The 24,015-nt window shown below is 37.4% G+C and overlaps 1 pseudogene; it reads left to right on the top strand.

The window, feature by feature from the left end:
- The first annotated feature begins 92 nt into the window (after window positions 1-92).
- Window positions 93-23,507, top strand: LOC132627781 (uncharacterized; annotated as a pseudogene).
- Window positions 23,508-24,015: the final 508 nt, after the last annotated feature.

Below are 24,015 nucleotides of genomic sequence, written 5' to 3'. Positions count from 1 at the left end.
ATAGTCATATGCCTTTTTTTTTTTTAACACCAAGTCACTTTCAAACTCACTAGAAGCGCATGCGTATGGAACTGCTCGTATAGACCGTAATTACTGATTCCCCATTCTTTTTTCCCTTGGGAATATTTATAAAGAAAAAAGATCCGACTTCTTCTTAATAATAAATATAAAGCACATCCCAAAACCGTGAACTGAGCGCGTGTTCCCACTCTCCGCCATGTCTACGACGGAGCAACCACGAAAGAAACGTAAACTATACGAACCGCCGCCGCCGCCTCAGTCACCGCCTCCTCCTCCGCCGCCGCAACCACCGCCGCAGAGTAGCGTTGCTCCGGCGGCTCTATCTCAGGATGAAATTTCAAGACGAAGAAGGAACCAAGAAGAGATTCGTAATGTTTATGAGTGTTATAAAAGGATTAAATTCTGCATCTCACAGAATAATGATCGTTTTTCGTCTGAACTTGAACAAGCATATCTCTCTCTCATTACTGCCTCAAGAGGTACAGCAGTAACGACTCGTTTTTCTCTCTAATTTATATTTTGTAAAGTTGAGTATTTTTATTGAGAGATTTGAAAATGCTATCTTTTGTTCAGCTGCTTTGTATCTGTTTGTTGTTATTCGAAGGTCAATCAATAGCTAGTAATTTTGTGAGATTGTTTAATTATGTGAATTTAAAGTGTTTTTAGGCCTTTTTGTGTTTCCCCTTCCCTGTATGATTCATGAACCCTAGGTTCTACTCCCACGTGTGCTAGTTTGACTGGGCACGAAATTTAAGAAATAAAGGGAGAATTTTGAATTTTGTGGTCTTAAATTAAAGATGCATATAGTCCTTTAAATCTTGTGGTCTTAAACTTGCGATGTAGAATGTTGGAATTGGAAAACTTACTAAATATAGAGAGAGACACTCTTTTTGGGACACTTAAACTGGGACGGAGGTCCATATAAAGGAATGGATTTTCAATGCTATTTTTGTTCAGTTGCTTGCTGGAGAGTCAATATAGGAATGAAGTTTATACGGCTTCTTTAATTTGTTTGTTGTTATTCGAAGGATAAGAGCTACTAGTGATTTTGTGAGATTTATCAATTACATGAATTTATAAGTGTTTTTAGGCGTTTCTGGGATTTTCCCCTTCCTTGTATGATTGCGAAGTTAGAGCGTTTTAATTGAGATATTTGAAAAGAGTGAATTTTCAATGCTATTTGTGTTCAGTTGCAATAGGAATGAAGTTTATACAGCTCCTTTTATCTGTTTGTTGTTATTCGAAGGATAAGAGCTACTAATAATTTTGTGAGATTGTTTAATTACATTAATTTATAAGTGTTTTTAGGCGTTTCTGTGTTTTTTTCTGTTCCTTGTCTGATTCATGAACCCTGGGTTCTAGAAATTCCAAAGTCAAACAAGCCTATCTTTCTCTCATTAGTGTCTCGAGATGTCAGTATAAAACACGTTTTTTCCCTCTAATATTCTGTGGCTCTTTTCCTTCTAGATTGTCAGTTTTTTTTTCTTTTTCATCAACTACTAATACTTATTACCCAATACTTGCAAAGGTAAATAGATGGAACCACAATTGAACCTAAACTAATACACAAAGAACTGAAAGCTAAATCTTGATAAGCTCTGGTTCTTTGTAGTTGGCTCTTCTAGAGGCTCGGTTGTTGACTATGCTCATTTGATAGAGTGATTTGAAAGGAGTGGATTTTATTAACAAAACTATTGCTTTGTTTGGTAAAAGATGTTTCATCGCTATAAATGGTAAATAATAGTGTATTATAGCATGCCCATGTAAAAAGCACTTTCTTATATGCCTTTTTAACACCAAGTCACTTTCAAACTCACTAGAGAGGCGCATGCGAATGGAACTGCTTGTATAGACGGTAATTACTAATTACACAATTTTTTTCTTCGGAATATAAAGAAAGATCCGACTTCTTAATATACATCCAAACACCATGACTGAGCGCGTGTTCCAACTCTCCGCCATGGCTACGACGGAGCTACCATTTAAGAAACGTAAGCTTTACGAACCATCACAACCACAGCCGCCACCTCAGTCACCACCTCCTCTTCCTCCGCCGCAACCACCACCGCAGCAGAGTAGCGATGCTCCGGCGGAGCTATCTCAGGATGAAATTCTAAGAAGGCGAAGGAACCAAGAAGAGATTCGTAATGTTTATGAGTGCTCTAAACGTATTAAATACTGCATCTCACAGAATAATGATCGTTTTTCGTCTATACTCGAACAAGCATATCTTTCTCTGATTACTGCCTCAAGAGGTATATTTTATGTTTATTTTCCTTTGAGATTGTTAATTTGAGTATTTTCATTAAGAGATTTGAAAGGAGTGGATTTTCAATGCTATTTGTGTTCAGTTGCAATAGGAGTGAAGTTTATACTGCTCCTTTTATCTGTTTGTTGTTATTCGAATGATAAGAGCTACTAGTAATTTTGTGAGATTGATCAATTACATGGATTTAAAGTGTTTTTAGGCGTTTATGATTCATGAACCCTAGGTTCTAGAAATTCTGAACTTGAAAGCCTATCTTTCTCTCATTACTGCCTCAAGAGGTACAGTATTAAGCACGTCCTTTTCTCTAATATCCCGTATTTATTTTCCTTCTAGATTGTGAATTTGAGTATTTTCATCAGGAGTGGATTTTCAATGCTATTTTTGTTCAGTTACTTCCTGGAAAGTCAAAATAGGAATGAAGTTTATTAGAAGGATAAGAGCTACTAATTTTGTGAGATTGATCAATTACATGAATTTAAAGTGTTTTAGGCGTTTCTGTGTTTTTCCCCTTCGTTGTATGATTCATGAACCCTAGGTTTTCTTAAATTAACGCTTTGTCTGGTTGGAGTGAAAAGAGAGAGGTTAAAACAGTGAAAGTAGATGTAGAGGGTTTGTCAGTATTAAGCCCGTTTTTCTCTAATATCTTGTGGTTCTTTTTTCTTCTAGATTGTGAAGTTGAGTATTTTCATTGAGAGATTTGAAAGTAGTGGATTTTCAATGATCTTTTTGTTCAAGAGGAGTGGGAGTTGTTACAGCTCCTTTTATCTGTTTGTTGTTATTTGGATAAGAGCTACTAGTAAGTTTTTGAGATTGATCCAACTACATGAATTTAAAGGAATTTAAGGCGTTTCTGGGATTTCCCCTTTACTTGTATGATTTATGAGCCCTAGGTTCTAGAAATTAACGCTTTGTCTGGTTGGACTGAAAAGAGGAGAGGTTGAAAGAGTGGAAGTAGATGTGTTGGGTTTGTTTCTTTTCCATGTCAGACTGGAAGGAAGAATTATATCTCAACTATAGTAAATTACCTTATATCATGTGGGCTCTGGCCGCGCAGGTTCGAATCCTGTCGACCACACAATTGACCTATTTCCTTCTTTAAAAGTAAATTACCTTATTGTAAACATTTTAACAAACCGACAAGAGTGATGCAAGCAAGGGAATAGCTTCTCATAGTTGAAGTGATGTGATGTGTAGAAGAGTGTGCTTTAAGTAACCAACTCTCATGGTTGAAGTGATGCTAAGCAATGTTGTTCAGATCCTCCAAAAAATGCATAATATTTAGAGGACCTGATGCAGGTGTTATTCAAGTGAGAAGGATTGCTTCTTCAACTATGATTTTAGATTATGGATGCCGTTTACTCATTGAGTAGCAACAGACCTCTTTGCTGTCATCTTCTGTTTTGTAGCCTGCAAGAATCTCCTCCTCCACCTCCTTTGAGCATGGAATTTTTTTATAAACAAAGCTCAAAGATTCTCAAAAGCACTTGTGCCAAAAAGTACATGCGCCTCAGTTCCTTGCATTATTACAGTATACTAAGAAATCTAACATATCCACTGTATTAACATCTTCTAGTCTACACCCTACACCAAAAAGCCAAAAAAGAAATACATCTACGTTTCAATATAAGAATGTTCTCGTATTTGCTTTCAAAAATCTTTGGTTCCTTCTGTTGGAGTGGGTTAGAGTCCCACATTGGTTAGAGAATGAGTTGTTGGTTTCTTCTATGACTTGAGCAATCCTCCCCCATGAGCTAGCTTTTGAGGTTGAGTTAGGCATAAGGGTCATATCTTCACATAACCAGTAGATTTTATGTTCTCTTAAATCTTCTCACGAACAAAAATGACTTTCAACTTCAATATGATTCGCCCATTCATGGTACACTAGATTTGAGGCAATATGTATAGCAACCTGATTATCACACCAAAGTTTTGCTGGATACAAAGACTTCAAACCAGTCTCAGCTAATAGGTGGTATCTATAGCATTTCGCATGCGGATTGAGCCATAGCTCTATACTCGGATTCTGTGCTTGATTGAGATGCAATATTTTATTAATTACTCCAAGATACCAAATTTCCACCAACAAAGACGCAATATCCAACTGTAGATCTTCTATCAATTCTTGATCCAACCCAATCAACATCTGCAATACACTCAATACGAGTATGTCTGTGATCGCTGTACAATATGTTATGGCCAAGAGCTCCTTTCAAATAGCATAGGATCTGTTCCAAGGCTTCTTAATGTTTGACTGTCGGTGCAGACATGAATTGAATGACAACTAAAATTTCGTATCTTTTTGGATCATCAAAGGGTCACTATCATCTTAAGTAAGATGTACGTTAGAAACCATTGAGATGCTAGCTTAGCTCCCAACGTTTCAGTTTTTGCAAGCAGGTCAACGACATACTTTCTTTGGGAGATGAAAATCCCTTTCTTGCTTCTTGCTACTTCTACGCTCAAGAAGTATTTCAGCTGTTATATGAGATCTACTCCCCTGCTGTTCTTGCTCAAGTGATGTTAGTGTGCCAGTTGTTCAATGAAATCCGCTGCAGTTCCATTCTTTCTGAAGTGTCACCAATTGTTCTGCGGAACCCACTTGTATTGACCGATTGACTTGTACAGTAGTTGCTGTCCTTATGCTTCTATTTCTATTTTTTGTTCAGTTATCTAGCAGTAATTCGTTTTCGTGCTTTCATGATCTTATTAAATAACTGCATTATAATGAATTGCCATAAACATTCCTGGTAGAACCTATTTGTTGAAAGTATCCCTTTATAGTGCTGAAATATATTGAGTGTTCTATAAAGTTCTAAACTTTATTTTTCATTTATGATTCTGGGATTTCAGGCTGCACAAGTGTACAACGCCTAGTGGCTGATTTTATTCCTCGATTTGCTTCGTATTGCCCCACTGCCCTTGAAGCTGCAGTAAAAGTTGTTATTAATATGCATAATTGGAAGTTAGCTCTGATTGGTAAAGGAGAAGATACAGACGGTGTTGCATTTGACACTGCTAAGGCATGCATTTTTGGTCTAGCTGATATCTGTCAAAGTGCTGCTGCTGAGGCACCAACATCATCAGTTATTCGAGGAATTTGCACCACCGTCTTTCGTGATGCACTCACCTTCTTAATATCCTGTTTTGAAGGGAGGGATGTTTTCGAGATTGCTGACAAGGAAATTTTTGGTATTCAGGATGCTCATTTGTTCTCTGAGTACCAACAAAAAATTTTAAACAAGGAACAATCGGTACTTCTCAAGCTATCTGAGTTCCGCGTACTTTGTTTCCTCAGAATTTTCTTTACTTGCCCCAAAAATTCAATTGCAACTTGTTTTGAGCTCATCGGCTCTACTGGATCGGAGGAATCTAAGCGGGAAGGATATTACTTACTTCATCAGTTAACTAACAGGCTTGATGATGCTGTTGGTCATCCTAGAAATGCTGGAAATAGTGCAGTGACATCATCAGCGAAGTCCAAAGAAACAAGTAGCAAAAGTAAGGATGTGGATGATGGCCTTGCGACATGTGGCAAACAAGTCTCGGACAATCGCTCTCTTGTTTTGAAGAACTGCTTATTAGGACTGGTATGCTTCTGTATTTAACAATTTCCTTTGTACAGATTAACTAGTTAGTTATTGTTCCTTTTTCCCCCTTATCCAAAAGCGATTTTCTGAGCTTCTGATTGCTGCAGCTTTATAACACAAGTTGTTTCATGAGCAAGACAGTGACATAATGTTTGCTGCTTTGATCCATATTGAGATGTTATCTGGGCTTAAATATTATTGTTCTATTTCCATCAATTGCAGCAGCACAAATAAACGTTATTTACTTTAGGAATAAGTCTACCGTATGTTGCTGTATGAGTTGATTGTGGAAACAAGAATACAATTAAGCACCCCTTCCATTCCTAAACATTATCAGTTCCCCAACATACCCTTTGTTCATAATTGAAAGTTTGCTTTTCCTTCCTCTCTTCCTATTTAAATTTGAATAGACTGAACTCATTATATGCCTATTTACCTCTCTTCTCATTCATTTTCATCTTTTCTCCCATATCCTCAAGCCTTAAACTATTATGATACCTGGTTTTACCCATTTTATCTTTTATGTTAATTTGTAAACAATTATATTTTTCTCATCTATGATGAGCTTAACCTTTTTCTCCTTTATCCGATACTTCTAAGCTGCCTTGGAATTACAGTGACCAGCATAGTGGTCTGCTGAGTTTGTGGTTTTAAAATCTTCAATTTTCCATTCAACTTAACCTGAAAAGAACCTTAACTCCTTAGATTGTGCTTGTCTGATTCAGTTGAGGCGAATCCTTTTCTTATGCATAAGTTGAAACATGGCACTACTTGTTCTGTTTCTGTTATTATTTCAGTACATCTGCTTACCTGTTTCATGTTATTTTCTTTTCTTTTCATCTTAGAAGAATTTTCGTTTCATGTTATCTGGTTATTAGCAAGTGGTTTACTTGTGGAAATCATAGCAAGCAGATTCAGTATATTGTGCATTTTCTTTTGTTGCAATTGGCCAATTACCTTGTTTCCTAGTTGGGCAGAGCACATGATAGAAACCTAAACTCATGGTTTAGGTCTGGGACTTGCCATATAACCTCGTAAATCATGGTTACCTCCCTAAGTAATTTGTGTTCCTAATGAGGTGGTTCAATTTGAATTCAGTATACGCTCCTCCTTTCCTTAGCTTAAGTCCATAACAAATTTAGTTTAATTATACAGTTCATACATATTATCTGAATATTTTTTTTCTATTCTCTAAAAGATTTATATATGGCTTTACCTAAATACAGTTCAACCACCACTTAGAGATCATTGCTTCATTTTCATCAGGTGCTAAGTATTATTTTTAAATAAGTTTTTTCCTTGTTAATTTTGCCTAAATCATAACAAAGGAGCATTCTTTTTAGGTGAAAGAACTTTTATAATATGAATACATCACTTAATAAAAGAGTGAATTGAGCTCTACATGTAATGTTTCTCATGAATGTTGAAAACTTTGTTAATAGTTCAACAGAAATGAGGGAGGAATATACATACTTAAGCCTTGAGGGCAGTTTTTGTAATTTAATTGGTTAACTAGTGGCGTAGCTTCTCGTTTAAGCTATCCAGAAGTGAAAAATTATATATGATGATCATATGTAGATATTCGATCCTTCACTTTTGATGTCATCTTGGGGAAAATGTTTCTTTTTATGTTTGAACTGTCCTTGAAAATCAATTTCCGTATGGCGATAACTCTGGAGTTTTCCAGAGAGTTAAAACACTTAGTTTCGATATAGTATTTTCCTCTTTCCCGTGTGGAAAGTGATATTCAGTATGATTGATTTATTTGGTTTTTCAAGGCGTTTGGTCAAGATGCGCCGTCCTATTATGATTCATATCTTTGTTCTCTAAAGCTTCTGCTCAAGATGCACTGTCTTTGGATCTCTTTATACAGGCTGTAGAGAAAGATCATTCTCTGAAAAGTTGGATCTGCTCAAGGTTTAAGAAATTAAGTAAATCAGCTTCCTCTCAAGTTGTTTCAGATATTTCCTCAGTTCTTGAAGGAATATTGCAGTCTTTTTTAGATGAAGTGAAGGCAGAAAAACCTCATGATGACGGTGATGAGGATTGTCTGGATACTGCAAAGTATGCTAGTGAGTACTTGGGTCACGAGCTATCTTCTCAAAAAGTAACTCATGAAGCTTCTCGAAGCCCAGCAGCTCCTCTGGGAGCAACTCACCGTTCCAGTATGAATTCGAATACTAATAGTGGTGAGCTTAGGTCTTTAGTTTTTGATTCTAAAGAGCCTGGAGATTCACCGAATACCAGGCCTTCTGTGCCTATGGAGGTCTATAACCAGCAGATTCTTTCACCTATTGCTAGAACACCATCAAACTTGAGGAATAGTTCATCTGATGGAGGACACCATGTCATGATGGAGAACCACCAAATTCTTAATGTGGACCGTTCTTTACCAGCCTCAAGATCATCAACTGGAGGCATGAGTTGTTCCATGGAGTCACCTATGCAGCATTTACCTCTGTCTCATTCTTCCACAAATCAAGTGATTTGGTACACTGATGGAGACCCAGCTGCTGCAGACATCTTTCCCGCTTCCAAGCAGCTATGGTTGGGGTCTTTAGGCCCTGATGCATCTGAAGTTCTTGTCAGACATAAGTTTGAGATGTTTGGTCCACTAAATCATTTTGCATTCTTTGCATTCAAAGGTTTTGCTTTGGTTGAGTACCACAACATTATGGATGCGGTGAGAGCCAGGGAAATCATGCAGGGAAATTCGCTTTGGGGTGCTGGTCTTCGAATAAAATTCTTGGATAGAGGATTAGGTACTAAGGGGGCTATAAATGGTGTTGCTGTTGGTTCTAGTTGCTATATTTATGTTGGAAGTGTTCAGAGCCACTGGATGAAGGATGATGTAGTGCATGAGCTGAGAAAAGCACTTCAAAGAGGTCCTCGGATGGTTACTGATCTAGGCAGCGAAGGAGCATTGCTGATGGAGTTCAACACACCTGAGGAGGCCACAATTGCCATGAATCATCTGAGGCACCGGCGTAAGGTAAGGAGTGACTGCATTCAGCCCCTAAACTTAGGTCCAGCTAATAGTTCCATGCATACTGAAGGTATTAGACCTAGCTCTGCCTCTGTTTATGTTGGTACCGGAAGCAATTTTTGTGCCAATAGTACTGTTGGGCCATCTCACTTCCAGAACGTGCTTGAGAACCATTCTGACAGTCATGTTCCAAGAATGTCACGTCTATCTTCTTTGCTTTCACAGTTAAGCATCAAATATAGTGTCAAATATGATCCTGGCTATAAGAGTCATCATGTGACAGGGAATTGTGAAACTGGATTCCTGGGAGGAGATACAATGCAGACAAATATCCTACGTATTAGCATTCCAAATGGTAGCTCCTTGTTTATCACAGAAGATGAGCTTTTGGCTATTTGTAATCTTGCCATTGACAACAAAGGTTCCATCATCAGGCTAATGAGAGAAAGTATGCCTATGGGTTCTTGTTGGCTAGTTGAATGCAGCAGCATGGATTCTGCTAATACTCTCCTGAAGACCCTTCGTGATTGTCCTGGGTTATTCTTCCAGATAGAATTCAGGTATGTAATAATCCCACCTTACCAACCAACCCCCTCCTCTCTCCACACACACACACACAAGAATTTTTTTTTTTTTAAAAAAAAGAAGAGAGGAGAGTGTCAGGTTCTAATTCACCCAGCACTAATATATTTAGATTACTTCTTTGTTCTAGTCAGATATGCTATTTGATAGTTAGTTTACTGTAGTTTAAAGCTACAATATTTCTGTACTTCTCAGGTCTGTCTCACTCAGATAGGGAACAAGTCCTCTTGTTTCTGGATGATCTTGTTCTGTTAAGTATTTTTTTTTTTCATATTTTTGGTGCAAACAGAATTTACTGGGGGGTGTGGGAGATTTGATAGATTTTATAGGCAAATTGTAACGATATATCTGACTAGTTTTAGACTAGCTTTTGATAGCTTCCTTATGGCTCTTTTTATGAGCCTGTAATTACCCCTTCAGCACTCTTCGGTTGCTGCTTTTGGATATGTATACAAGTTGTCACCTTTATCCAAAAAAGAAAAAAAAAGTATTTTTATAGTCATCAAAAACTTCGTTTTGAATTTCCTTATATTTAAGATATGATTCACCACATAACTAGAGTGTTGGAGTATGATGACATATATTATGTAACATACTTTTTTGGATAGCAACCAAAATTTATTGAATACCTCCAACTCTGCCCGTGAGGGGACGTATTGAAGTCTTAAAAAAGTAAATAAAAGTGGGCTCTCTCTAACTGTATAAGCTTTTAGATGAGATGATGTGTATTTAAAAGTAAATGGAGCAAACAACAACAAATAGCATCTTATGCAACACCTGAAGTGTTATTAAGATAAACCAAGGGCACTGATTTTTCGACTCACTCCAACAATAGAACTCCTCTTTTGGCCTTTGCAGCAACCCTCCATTTAATTTAGCTGAAGGAGCATTTACTGGCCAAAACTACTACTTACATACTTCTTCCATTCCTTGTGACAGTGCTTCTCGCTTCTTTCCTTAGCTGCATTCTCCAAATCTTTTTACCTATCACTTGAATGTGATCATCTCTATTCATAGCTCTTTCCACACATTTCTTCCTTCCCCTTCTACTTCTGTTACATGTTCAATTTTCCCCCCTTACCCGTTCACACTCTACCCTTCACAATCTTTCACTTTACTATGAATTGGGGATGGCTGGTGGAATGGCACTTTTATGGAGTAAATGGGAGATGCCCATGACAGGAGAGGAGGGGTTGGATATTAGGGGATGATGTAAGAGATGAAGGCAATATATTAAGTATCGCATTTCGATTGAGGTCCATGTACTAGGAGATGTCAGCAGCAATTTCACATGTTGAATATTGCATGAATAAAATGATGGAAATAGCTTAAAAATGTGAATAGAGTGCAACACCACTTTTCAAAAACCCTTTTCAATATTCGAGGTTCGATTCATAAGTTTAATATAGACTTTAGCCTTACCTATTAAAACAAATTACTTTAACTGTTCAATTTGTAACACTCACTTATTCTCTTTTGGTCCTGTATACCTAAAAAGCTTCACATTATATTTAAAGCTTTTGAATGTCTTACACCATGATCTGAGCTTAACTATTGAGCTTCTCCTTCCCTTGTTCTAACAGTCACCTTGGGCAGCATCATATTCCTGTTCCTGTGAAAAAAGAAGGGAGTATTCTGGAGCTGACATCACCCAGACTGAATCCAGAACAAGGTAGCATGGCTCATGCTGGATATGCACTTCAGTCAAACTGGACACATATAGCAAGCAGAGGTATGGCTGAAGTTGGTTCTGGAAAAACTGATATGATGGTTCTAGTTCCATCACCGAGAGGTACTTCTTCATTACTCATAGTTGTGTTCTTTCCAATAGTAGTTTGATGCTCATTGTCATATTGTTCTCCTGATGATATCTGCAGGTAATCATAAATTCACTGGTGCTGTTAATGACATGTGGATGCACAGGAAATCTGAAGCAGAGATACATCCTAGACCGGGATTTGTTGCCTGCAATGCTGCACCTCCTCAAGCACCTCCTAGACCACTACAGCCTATTCAAGGACCTCCTAGTGTGCCACCGCCTGTTCTAGCACTTCCTCCTGCAGCAGCAAAGCCAATTCAAGGACCTCCTATTGCACCACCACAGCAAGCACAACCCCCGCCCTTTGTGCGCCCAATGTACTTCCCTCTAAGTGGGTGGGATTCACGTGGTTTGAACCATAACTTGCCCCTAAATCCAATTCCATCTGGTGCACTGCCTACTAATCTTCATCATTGTTCAGTTGCACCACCATTTGTACCTGCTTCTGTGACTCCAATGTCACAGATACAAGGCACCTCCGTGCCGCCATTTGATCATATGTATCCTGTGCCTGTTGCTAGACCACCAGTGACGTCTTTACCGCCACAACCACCACCCCAGCTTGACTCATTACCCCTGTTACCTCCACCTGTGTTGCAGCCTCCATTACCTTCATCCCCACCCCCACTACCTTACCTTGATCCACCTAATAATCCTCCTCCACCTAGTTCCCCGCCTCCTCCCCCACCTCCATTATCTGAATCTTCAAATTCAGAAAGTTCTAAACAATATTTGCAGTGTCAGTGGCAGGGATCCTTAAGTAAAAGTGGGGTTCATTACTGCACGATTTATGCACAAAGAGTAGAGTCAGATTCTTGCCGGTATCCAAATGCCAGCGCTGAGCCTACGGAGTAAGGACTTCTTTCATCCTTTGATGTTTTAACACTTGATTTTTAAATATTCTGTTTTTAAAATTGGAAACCTATGCAGATGGCCTGCGAAGTTGGATATGACCAAACGCACTGATTTTCGGCATGTCAAATCAACATTTTGTAGTACACCACCCCATAAAGTGAGTCCTTGGAACATTACAAGGAAAATTATGCATGGCACCTTTTGATAATTGCTGCTGTCATCTCTATCATATAATGTTAGGCTTGTTCATGTATCTGTGCCATTTCTTGCTCATTTCTTTAAGAGATTGAAATGATCCTTTACCTATTATAACATTCTACATTGTTTTTCAATTTAATGTGATACAGAAAGAGATATGCTGGCTGCTACCTTCTTCTCCAGTGGACCATAAGGGCGTAAGTTAATCATGCTCTCCTTTCAGTTTCCATTACAATTGAATAGAGTCATGATGTATGCTATAGATAGTAGATGGAAAGATGCCTGTGTATCTTCCAGATTTACTTGGTATATACCTTATTTTGTCTGTGTATCATCACCTAAAATAGGAACTAGATAGAGTTGCCAATGAAAATCATTTCAGAGAGGATTCAGATATAGGAATTTGCGTTCTTTTTTTTTTTTTTTCCTCCAGCTGTTTGCTAAAATAATTAGTTCAGTATCTTAACTTTCCCACTAGGTCTATCCATGACTTGCAATATGTGTTCAGATATGGACCTTAAGGAGATCTTTTCTCCATTTACTTCATCCTTTTCAGTGTACTATTTTTTGCATCGACTACTTACATATTATAACTGGAGCTGGTTTAGAGGACTAAAATGTCATAAATTGCTTTGCAGTTTCAAGATTTTATATCATACTTGAAGCAAAGGGAATGTGCTGGTGTAATTAAAATCCCAGCGGTAAAATCAATGTGGGCAAGGCTTCTCTTCATCCTTCCACAGTCATCTGATACCTGCTCTATGCTCTCAGTTGCGCCTAATCCTTCTCTTTGTCTACTTGGTTTGGTGGTGCCTAAAGAGACAAACTTAGAATGGGTATGATGTTAGCCTATGTCGGCAATATGGCATTTGGGAAAAAAGGTTGGGCATGCTGCTAATTGCCTAATGCTGCTGCTCGCCAGGTTTTCTTCCGTTTTTTTGACTATGATGTATCATAAAGGCATCTGCCAAGAGCTTTGGTGAATGTTGCATGGATCGTAAAGATATTCATGACGCACAGCCAGTGCTGATTGGCAGTTGCAGCAAGGTGTGATGAACTGGCGGTAATTTGCTCACAAGCATCAAATTCGATTATATTATTGGGCAATAGATCATCTTCTCATTCTGCTGCATTGCTGTCACCTGTTGTGATGTCATCTAGTGTGAGATAGTTACTGGGAAGTTAACGCTATTTTATTCAACTTTGTAGTAGCTCAGAAGATCATATTATTGATATTGCAACAAGATGGAGTTGTCAACTCGATGTTAAGTTATATTGTAGAAGTCTTCTGTACTTAGAATCCGCTAAGCCTTTTCGTTTTGTTTCTTTCTTTTCTCCATTGGTAGTGGAGGGATATCTTGTGATGTCCATCTAAGGGGTGTAGAATATGGTTGTATGTGAGGTTTGAAAAAAAAAAAAATTAGCTGCACAGTCGTTAACTATTTGGTGCAGACTTCGGTAGGGATGGACTGCTGGTATGCAACTCTTGCTTATAAGACTTCTTATATCTTTCGTAAATGTGAGTACTGTTAATGGGGGACCAAGATTTTTTCTAGTTCCATAAGACGTATGTTCCGTTATCGCTCTTTGAGTTCAGACTAGATAAAATCAAAGTGTGTAACTATAATTTGATGAAGAAAACGAAAATCAGATCAAAAGGAAATTCGACTCTGTCAAACAGTTCTCTCACTTTGTGTTAAAATTTTGATCGAGTTGGCTCTTTCCCGACACTCTCTTCCACTCCTGTATGCATTGCTTCAATTCAACTCTATGCTCGTTCCGCTTTACTAGTGAAGATAAAGAGAAACCTTATAAAAACTATAAATTGAATAAGCATTTCTTTTATCATCACAATCATCAATATATAAAATGCTACAATATTATCATCAAATTTTAGTTATTTAAATCATAAAACGCATAGGTAGGTTATCAGATTAATGTAAGGGAAGCCAAACAAAAAGCAAGGATAGACTTGAAACAAAATATGGTATCCTTAATAAGCGTTAGAACATAAATAATGTGATATTTGACAAAAAAAAAAGTATTTGAAAATTGAAGCCGTGTTTGGACATGTGAAAAGATTCACTTGAAAAATTAGTTAGAATTCATTTGTGTGATTATAAAGTATCTCATTAAAAAATAAAAGTTTAAAGTTAAATTACTAATTTCTTTTTTAATTTATGTGGTACAGTTCGAATTTTGAGAATGCAATAATTTAATTTTGACCGTGAATTCTTGCATGAAATCTTTAAGTTTTTTTTTTTCAAATATAATTTATATAGTTAAAAACTATATATAAAATACTATAAATCACAATAATTAAATATTTAAAATGTTTTAAAAAAATAAGGTCACTGTCAACGAAAAATTTATTTGAATCCCCAAATCCTAAAAAGCCAAGAGCGTGGAGTAGTTACTAGTAAGGCTAATTTCTTGAAGTAGGGGGCAGGCAGCCAAGCAATTCCTTTCAATATTTTGTCGCTCCAATCCACTTCGCCACTGAAATTTAAAAAAAAAAAAAAACCTCTGATCGCCTCTGTAATAGGAGTATATCCCTTCACTTTCCTCAATACACTTTTGAATATCTAAAATCACAGCTGAGTAAACATGTCAAATCGCTATAGTAACCAAAACAGAAACGAAAAACCTCAAAAGAAATTCATTCCAAAGAATCAAACACACAGTTCTCAAACCCTAGCAAATTCCTATAGACAAACACTTCCTAACAAGCCCAATACAAGTTCCAGCAACGCCGGTAGGGTTAGGATGGGAACCACTGGCGCGTGGGTTTCCGCGCGTGGGAATTTCGTGAATTATTTGCCCCAGGATGAAGCTGTAGCAGCTGGACTTGGAGCAGATGAGGGTGCATTGGATCCCGTGGAGTCGCAGCGCGTGGTTGATGTTTTAAACAGGGAGTTGTGTAAGTTACTTAAGATGAATGCAAGAGATTTCTGGAAAGAAGGTAATAATATTTTTTTAGGAAATTTACGGTCTATGTCTATTTTTTTGAAAATATTTACGCCACGTAGCCTATTGTTACTTGATTTAGCCCATATTTGTGTATAAACATCTTTTATACACTTTATTATAAGATATATTATGTGTAATGCTTTCCCCTCAGGTATAATGTTGTACAATATTGTATATTGGGCTATGTGGCGTAATATTTTATGTTGGGCTGTATAGTTTTGAAAATTTTCCAATTTTGCTTCTTGTGGTTTGTTTTTATGATTTTCAGTTGAATTATAGTTATGATTTGTATTATTTGATTAGTGTGTAATGATTGGATTTGAATAAATTTGCATCAAGTTTAAGGAATGAAGGTTGCTAATGCTAGACTTGTTATTTTTTCTGTATTGAAGAAAAATGAATGATTAATGATGTTTGAAAATTTATGCATATCGGCATTTGGAAAAGAGATTCAATAAGAAATCTAATTTTTCTTTATATACAATAAATTTGTACTACTTATGGTTTTGTTTGATGATTTTCACTTGAATTCTTAATTATGATATGTACAACAACAACAACATGCCCGGTATAATCCCACCTGGTGGGGTCTGGGGAGGGTAGAGTGTACGCAGACCTTACCTCAACCTCGGACCTTAATTATGATATGTATGATTTGATTAATGTGTAGCGATCGGAGTTGAATAAATTTGCATTAAGTTTAAGGAATGAAGGTCGCTAATGTCAGCCTTCTTATTTTTGTGTGTTGAAGAATAAATGATTGATGATATTTGAAGCTTTATGCTCGTCTGCATTTGGAAAAGAGATGCAATAAGCAATATGTAGTGAAGCAAACTTCTTATACAGCATCAGGAGCAACCAGTAAAAGCATGCCGAGTAAAATACAAAAGGTCAATTATAAGATGATTACAATTAAACAGGATGTTTATGCTGTTCATTATTCCACTTTAGCTGCAGAAGACATGAAAGCCATATCCCACAATTAACGTGTAGAGACCAAAATGCCAGGCCAGGATGCAAGAGAATCTTCAATCGGTGCTTATAGAAAAAAATAAAAGAAAATAAGAATCTTCAACCATTGTGCATAATCCTTGAATCAGCGGCGAGGAGAAATATTCATTTGTCTTGCATCAGGATACGTTTTTTTTTTTTTTGCTGGGGGTAACTAAGTGATACGTTTGATATGCTTAAAACCGACACCCAAAGAAGGTAATAAGTTTGGACTTTTGGTGCTTATGTATTACTTAACAACTTGGTCAGTGACGCAATGCGTAGGAAAGCGTCCAAGTTTATGTGAGCTTTAAGCAAATTAAAGCACCTGCTTTAGTAAATTAATGTTTGGAGGGTTTTAGAAAATAGACAATATAACTATAAGCACAAACAAAAATATATAACAAAGAGTTAAAAAACAGCAATTGTGTATCTTCCTTCACTCTTTTCTTGAAACCCTTTTACGGAAGATGCTTAGATTTTCCAAATTACGGAGCCAGGGTTATAGTTAGGCATGCTACCTTGCTGGCCATGTCAGTGCCATATGATTTTTACCTGATATACTATAAAGCATAAATTAGTATGTTCATCGTTTTTAATTTAGAGTATTTGCCTAGTGCCCTTTTTGGGTATACTTTTGATCGTGTAATCATTGCCCAATGCTCCTTATAAGATTAGGAAGTCTCGATCAAATTCATTCATGTTAAAGCAGTTGATATCTTTTTGTCTTTTCTTTATTGTGTGTTGGGGGATTGGGTTGGGGGGGGGGGGGGTGATAGGTTTGAATTGGTTGTTGGTTTTTATATTGTGTTACCGTACATTTTTACCCACCTATCCTCATTTCTGTGTCTACCAGTGGCCAGCGACAGTTCCCTTCATTCTTTTCTTGAAAGCTTTCTGAAGTTCAGGAGTAGGTGGTTTGATTTTCCCTATCGAGGAGCCAGGGGTATAGTTGCTGGGGTCGTTGTTGGGGAGTTCGAGCTCTGCCGGCGTATCTTTATGGTCTTATATCGCATGTGAGTCACTTCATTTCCAAAGCATTTGATGCATCAAGTTGTATCCGCCATGCTGTGCCTTCTGATCTAAACAACTCTTATATGTAAATTAAATTTTAGATCGTCAAATCGGGACCCTGGAGCTAAGACTGCTGATAGTCTTAGTCAGAAAGATCACGAAGGTGTGTGCCCCTGACTCATTGCAAATATTATTTCTGACCCTTGTAGACTTCAAATTTGATAATTGATTGGAATTGTATTGAGGAGGTCAAATTTCAAAAGTTCTATTCAGTTGCAGCACAGGCGTGTATTTTTGTAATGAACTTTGTACAAGTAAGATGTTTTATGCACTGCCTTCCCTTATAGTATGCCTAGTCTCATCACAATCATGAGCAGGAAGATCATGAAGTCAGAACATGGCAATACTACCTTTGAAGTCTCAGGAACATGTATGATGTATCTGATTCTAGCTCCCTCTAAAGCAACATTCCAGACCCATTTTTATGGTTTAATTGGAACATTATCATTTCTAGGATATCAATGTCCAATTCTAATCATATAGCGCTAGAGGATTACATTTTGCAACTCCAATGTCTTGGCTTTTCTGATTTGTTGTCAACCATTTCTGTATTTTAGAAATCAAAGTTAATCAAAACTTGCCATTTTCACTAGCAGTGGTTGTTGTTCCTGCAAGGCCATCAAATCAATATGCAATGTAAAGGCCTGAAGATATATATCTTTTTCTAATTGCCCTTGGAAATTATATTCGAGTGCACAATGTTCACTAATTGCACTTGTAGCCCTTTTGCAGGAAAAGAAGTTGCTTGATTTACCAAAGTTGTTAGACATATGTGCCATATATGGTCATGAAAACGAAGATCTGACAAGAATATTGGTATTATTAACTGAACTGGCTTGTCCATGAACTATTGATGATGTGGTTTATTGTTATTTTGTTTCAGTTTCATCTTGTTTCATGAGACACAAATCTGACCTATTATTCTGCTTCTTGTGGAAGGGGAGAAATAGTGTTTCACTTCTGAACCCTTCCCTTTCTTTGGATCCTTCTGCTTCCTCCCTATCATCACTAAAATTTAGAACTAAAAAGGATAAGAAATATAGATGATATCACATGCAAATTGATCGCAAGGACTAAAGTTCAACTTCAGAAGTTTCATCAGCAAATTATCCTGACTTCCAATTTCAACATTTCAGGCACGCTCTGTAATATATAAACATCTGAGGAAATAACTTTCATAGTTTTTTTCTTGTCTTCTATAGTGGTTCGTAAAATTGAAGGGGATTTGGGGAAACTAACACAGTATCAAACCTCTTCACCAAGAAGTCAAGAACTGGTAATATATGAAGAGAAAATCTAGAAACTTTCCATGTAATTATGTAAAACTCTCTGCTTAGATGCTTTTACAAGTAAAACTCCTATCTGTGAGTTTGTTTACCCTGACGTATTCAAATATTAAGAACTTTTGGTACTTTTTATTCTTATTATTGTTTTTATTTTATATACTATTGGTCAGAGATGAAGTTTTGGTTAGTGAGGATTCATATAGCCGACTCCAGCTTGTTTAGGATTAAGGTGTAGTTGTTGTTGGATGTGTTTACCAGTGTTAGGTATGGAATCACATATCAGTGGTGCACATGCTTTGCATGACTATCTATTGAAGGGTGGATTAAAAATACCTGGATGGAGTTTAAACTTTGATAGTTAGATAGACATTATTTGCTGATCTTCTGCATACCTCTGATGAAATCTTTCCTAGTGGATTAGGTGTCAAGACCATTTTAATTAAAATTGCGGACACATTGGGGTTCATGACTTAGCCTCCTGACCCAAGAAGAGTTGTAGTAGAGAGTTTAAAGCACCGCCCACTAGAAAATTCATTTTTTTTTCTTCGGTTAAATATCAAGCGCACAGCCCATTGCATCATGGTGCCTATTCATTTAGGCCTCAAATCTGACAATTGCTCTGTAGTCGTGCTGCAAATAGGATCTCTTTGGTCTCTTGTCACCAAATTTTACTACAAGAAACAAGTGTGCTAAAAGAAACTGTATTCAGAAGATCAAAAAGGATAGTTTACTTTTGTTATATCTTTTATGTAAAAAGGATTTGAATGGTGAATCTGAATAAGTCATAGATTTGATAGGACCCCTCTAAGATTAGAAGGGAGTGAATCTGAATAAGTCATAGATTTGACAGAATCCCTCTAAGATTAGAAGGGATATATTTTTGCTTTTGATTTGTAAATACTTCGACAGCACCTCGTTGGTGCTATGTTAATAATATAGTTACCCTTTCTCAAACAAGAACAAAAAAAAAAAAAACTGTGTGGGAAACAGTATTTCTTTGCCTTCTACATACAGTTTGATAAGCCAGTGCTTCCTAATTCTGTGTTGTGTTTCCTTCTCCTGCTTCATCCAATTTGTGTGTTTTTCTTCTTTTCATCAAACAGTATTCAGTCCCTGCTGCTGACTCCTGGCTGTATCTATGTGTTCAGGTCGTTAATGCCATAAAGTCACAGCCATGGATCCATGATGATCTTTCATCTGTTATTACGCACTTTCTTAGCATCGTGCAGACTATGTATCAGAGGTGTAGCTCATCGTTGGAGGTATTCTTTCTTCAATGGACAGTACTCTTAATTTGGTCCTGCTTTGCATGTTCCTGTACTTCCATTGCAAGAGCGATTTCTAATTGTACATATCTCACATGCTTTTTTATAGAGTACCAACTAAATTTGTTAACTAGAAAACTTGCATCTCACTATTTGTCTCGAAGGCATGAGTATATAAGTTCAAGGTTTTCCTTGTTGTTTCAAGCTACATCTCACATCTCAGTGACAGATTGAAAGATTGCAGTACCCACATACTTGGCATTTAAATCTCAGCAACTTGCCATCTTCATTAGTTTTATAGCGCCAAAATAATGTCTCTACCAATTTTGTAACTAATAAATATATCGACAGATTGCTTATGTGTTGTCTTTGGATGTTTAAGTGGTGTACTTCTGTAGAGAAATGATAAATGCAGTTGTTTTGCTTTGTATATGTGTTCCATTTATGACCACGGTTCTAGTTTTATGAACATCTTGAGCCAATCTAGATGTAAGTTGATACACATACTGTTAAATGTGGGTTTTCCATAAGGATGCTTGTGATAGCAAAAAAGATCTTGCAAAGGGTTATCCCAAGTTATACAGGACTAACTATTGCATGGCTGCAGGTTTTATTTTCCTCCGGTCACTTGCAAGATCATGGGCATAGTCGGCTTCAAACAGACTATCTAGAGGTGAGTTTATTTCCTGATGAGCAGTAAGATAGTTCACGTATATGTGTATTTATCTATGTGTGGTTTCTTTTGTTTGGGGTACTCTGGAGAGAATAATATTTTAACTTTTGTACAAATGAGAATATTCCTTCACACCGGAGACCACCGAATTTTGAGATTGCACCATGCTTTTTTGGGGGGATATCCACCAAAAACTTTTGTTTCATATAATGATAAGCTTCACTATGTGGCTGCCTATAATTAATTTGAGGTCTCCATTGTCTGGCGTTTTCCTTCAACTTTCTTGTTAGTTGTGTGCCTGGAATTTGTTATTTTTTATTGCACGAGGTGTCATACTTACACCTGCAGGTGATGGACTTTTTAAATGATGCTGTGGTATCTATGGATGCGTTTGTCAATGCGTATAAGCAAGCATCCATCTACTTCTGCTGTCCTGTTGAAATGAGGTACTGACTTTTTGGTTGACTTCTGCTGTATCAGTATTGTATAATGTGTATATACTATCAATGAATGGCTAATTTGATGGGCCTAGAATCTCAATGTCTTGCTCCAGAATGCAGAACTCCTTACATAGCAGAGTATCGTTAACTTCTCTTCTTGTATCTTGTCTCTGATGATTTGCAATTTATTTGTTATCTTTCATGCTTTACATGCTTAAACCTTGTGAGTTTGCTCTTTCATTTTTGTCAATTGGGGAATTTTATTCTCATTATAAAGAGCTTGTCCTAATTTGAGGAAGGCACAACAAAGTTCATATTCATTAGCTTCTTTTGTCTATGCAGTCATGGGAATGAGGAGGTGCTTACTACCCTTGCAAGACTACATGATTCATTGCTGCCTTCTTTGCGGCGGGGTTTCCACATTATTTTAACGTCCGGATATAAAGGTTTGACGGAATCTTCGAATGAAATGCGCTCGCATGTTTTTGTCAGTCTCAAAATGTTATCCACAAGGATAGTAAATTTTGGTTGGAAGCTGCTGAACTTGTGCTATCTAAGTGATGAGGCTTTTGTTGAAAGTTCTCCACTTCCTGCTACCATGAAGATGTTCCCTACCAATGTGGAGGATCCTGCTATAAGAGCAGATATATTAATGCAGTCGGTGAGGGATATAAGTGGAGATTACTCACAGGCTCTAGAGGGACATAGCAAAGGCACATTTCTCCAAATCATTGACAAAAATCACAACCTAATGAGCAGAATTGAGTTACTACGTAATACAGGTAATTAGCTGAAAATGATGCTTAGACTTGTTGCTCAAATTTAAGGTGGTTCCTAGATCTTGGTATTTTATTAACTCCGATTTAAAGCATGCATAGAAGAAAGAAAATGGAACATATGACTCTTTTTGGAGTGAATAACTTTTTCTGTGATTGAAGCTTTAGCAGAAGTTTGCTACATTTGTTTTCTCTCTTTATGTGGCTTGTAAATATTTTAGTTAAGAAACTTGAGTTTCTCTTCTTTCTTTAATCTTTTTGAGAAACTTGAATCCATCTTCTTTCTTCCTCGGCTTAAGAATTAGTCCATCATACACAATGAGCAAGTATATATTACTTCTGTCTGATGTCTCATGTCTCTGCTTATTCTTCATTGTACTCATGCATGTTCGTGGTTTTAAGATGGCATCCGAACTGATTTTGTCTCATGCAGGGTGGATATCAATGGATGATGATCAATTCAAGTTTCTGTCGGGGATCACAATACACCCAGTAGAAGATAATATTGGAAGGGCAGCCCATCTGGCAACCTCCCAAAAAGACAACCTACCACAGGTTGATGAAGACACTGCTATTATGGAGTCGAAAATAAGTCAGATAAGGGACCTCTTCCCTGATTATGGGAAAGGCTTCTTAGGTGCTTGTCTCGAAGTATATAACCAGAATCCTGAAGAGGTCATTCAGAGGATTCTTGAGGGTACTCTTCATGAGGACTTGCAGTCTTTGGACATCTCCTTGGAGAAAATACCACAACCCAAGTCTGTTGTTCCATCCATGACCAGAAATGACAAGGGTAAAGGGAAACTAGTGGAATCTGCGGCAATACCCCCGAGAAACATCGCTCCTGCAGCATCACCTTACAAAGCTGTAGGCTCTTCTAATTCATCTACAGCTTCAGCTGGAAGGTTTATCAGGAAAACAACCACTGAAGATCCTGCTTCCTTGACACTTGACTCTAGAGATGCGAAGGATTTGGCAAAAACCCTTGCACTTTCATCACAGCTTGAGTACGAAGATGAGTATGACGACTCATTTGATGACCTAGGTCTAAGTATTGGTGATTCAGCATTTGAGGAAACTGAGAACCTCCAAGACAAGTCAAACTTCAGCCGTGGGAGAAATTCTGAAGCTGATAACAGTAGCTCAGCGTCCAACGCTTCTAAGTGGGGATCACGGAAGAAGCCACAGTTTTATGTCAAAGACGGAAAGAACTACAGTTACAAAGTTGAGGGTTCTGTTGCAGTGGCTAATTACAATGAAGCTTCTTTAGTAAATCAAGTTCAGAAGGAGTCGATACACGGGTTGGGACGGGGTGGTAATCTTCCTTTGGGTGCAGTTAAACGGTGGACCGAGTCAAATGAGGAGAAAGACAACGAGCCGGAAGCCAATGAGATGGGTGGAAGGGGGGGAGGTCGAGGGTTCTTCAGAGGAGGGAGAGGTGGGAGAAAAGGAGGGGGTAGATCAAATAATTACAGAAAGGACCAAGCCATGAAAAAACACTTCTCAGGTTTGACAGGCCATTGATATCGAAGCTTTCTTTACCTTTAGTATGTATACAAATGTTGATAAGCCTCCAGCAAAAATATATTGCCTCTTAGCTACCTTACAGAGTTTTCAGCTGACTGTATAGGCGATTCCCTGTGGGAAGAAATTTCAGTTGGATTTTGTTTTCATTGACTATACTATATATATACCATGGCTCGTAGTTTCTTTGGATTCCCGATTTAATAAAAATGCTTATCAAATGTTAACCACCACAGATTTTTATGAAATGAGGATTTAATATGAATGATTATGTAAACTATGGTAAATTAAGGACTGAAATGAAAAATAAGTAAATCCGGTCAAGAAGACACCAAATTTTTATGATTGCATTGACCTTTACTTCAAAGAGAACTCTTGGAAGAACAAGATCTCAACTTCAGAGAATTCCCACCAAAATCATGTAATGGAAGAAAGGCTCGAAAGGAGAGGACCAAAAAGAGATTGACTTTGCCTTGTGACAATGCAGCAAAGTCAACTTCCATGTAGCCAGGAAGGATGTTAAGATAGGCCAGCTCAGGTTGACCGCATATTTTTACTTTTACTTGTACCTTTTGTGATTGAATTGTCTGTTATAACATTGACGTAATGCGAGAAGAAACTACCGTTGCACTCCACTTTTAAGCATATTATTTATCTATTGTTTATAACAGAGAACTCGCTTGGTAACGAGTTTGTTTTC

The sequence above is a fragment of the Lycium barbarum genome, chromosome 2 (genome assembly GCF_019175385.1).
Source record: "Lycium barbarum isolate Lr01 chromosome 2, ASM1917538v2, whole genome shotgun sequence".
Classification (NCBI taxonomy): domain Eukaryota; kingdom Viridiplantae; phylum Streptophyta; class Magnoliopsida; order Solanales; family Solanaceae; genus Lycium; species Lycium barbarum.
Note: the sequence above shows the minus strand (reverse complement) of the source record. Positions and strands in the feature narration are given on the sequence as shown.